The 1,534-nt window shown below is 45.8% G+C and overlaps 1 pseudogene; it reads left to right on the forward strand.

Annotated features, from left to right (window-relative positions):
- The first annotated feature begins 940 nt into the window (after positions 1-940).
- Positions 941-1,422, forward strand: LOC107140859 (annotated as a pseudogene).
- The last annotated feature ends 112 nt before the right edge of the window (positions 1,423-1,534 follow it).

Consider the following 1,534-nt stretch of genomic DNA (forward strand, 5'->3'; position numbering starts at 1 on the left):
AGCAGTGTTATAGTGACTTCCCATGTCATTTAGGAAAAATAAAGCAAATGCTTCACCTGCTCTGCAAGATCCTACATGATAAAGGTCTTGTCCATTGCACTCACCCCATCTCCCACTGCTCTTGCCTCATTCACACCTCACTAGCACAATTTATTTCTTGAGGTTCCTTTTATCATACCTGATGCTGCTCTACTGAGAGCCTCAGCAACTGCTTCCTTTACTTGGAATATTCTTCCTGCAGTACTGTATACACAGCCCCTTCCTCCACTTGACCCAGCTCAGTTATCTCCTCCAATATCGTCTTCACAGAAACCTTGACTGTTCATCTAAAATATCTTACTGCAGTCACTTTCACTTCAATCAAGCTGTCTCATCTAACCCTATCTTGTTTTCAGGATACTCAGTCATGGGTCTGGGAGTACAGCTCAGTGAGAGTGCTTACTTAGCCTACATGAGTACCTGGGTTTAATCCTCAGCACCAAAAAAAAAAAAAACTCTTTTTAGTTGAGCATTGTAGCAGGGAGATCACTGGAACCCAGGAGTTCAAGGTCAGTATAGGTTTAGTCTCAAAAAGAAAGAAAAACAATAATTTATTAATGAGTATATTCATTAGATAAGTATTATTCTGATGTGCCACAGCCTGGCTGGGCACAAATGCCGCAGTCTGGCTGGGCACACAATCACGAGCCACCACACAGCTTGTAGATTCAAACAGCAACTCTTTATTCCCGAACTCACACCAGCCGTCTACAATCACGTTCTGGGGAAATCCACGTTCTCTGCCCAAATCCACCTCCACTGGGCTTCTGTCTCCCAAAAAATACTGTCTGAATCCCGTGAGAACTCAAGGGGAACTCAGGCAGCAGGATACGCCCTATTCCCAGCAGGAATAATCTTAAACCTTAAACCTGGAACCTAAACCGGGAACGCCCTAATCCGCCTTGGTCCTTGAGCAAGGTCACCTACATTCAATGTCACTGCAACATGGGGTACGCTGGCAAGGAAATTGTCATACCTACTTGGCTAATGGCTCCCAGCACTGATGTCAATAATTTTTATAGTCAGTGATTAAAGTTTACTTATCATAGGAGTTGCCGCAGAGTTCTGTCACAAGTGTGGTCACACTGGGATGGATTCCTTTGCTTCTTCCTCAGTGGCCAGTTTGAACACAGTGGACCCAAAGTTGCAGCAGTTCATTGAGGTGGAAACTCAGAAGCAGCACTTCCAGCAGCTGGTGCACCAGACGACTGGACTTTGTTGGGAGAAATTCATGGACAAGCCCAGGCCAAAGTTGGACCGTCGGTCGGAGGCCTGTTTTGAGAATTGTGTTGAACGCTTCATTGATTTGAGCCAATTCATCTTGAATCGACTGAACAGACCCAGAAATCCAAGCCAGTCTTCTCAGAAAGCTTTTCTGGCTGATCTCAGCATTACCTTTTTGGAAAAAGAAGGTAGTTCAAGAGAGGAAAAGCTGTTGACGGGATGGTTGAAGAATTGACCATGGGGCATTGCCCCCCCCCCCCCCCCCCCCCCC

This window comes from Marmota marmota, unplaced genomic scaffold (genome assembly GCF_001458135.2).
Source record: "Marmota marmota marmota unplaced genomic scaffold, marMar, whole genome shotgun sequence".
Lineage (NCBI taxonomy): Eukaryota > Metazoa > Chordata > Mammalia > Rodentia > Sciuridae > Marmota > Marmota marmota.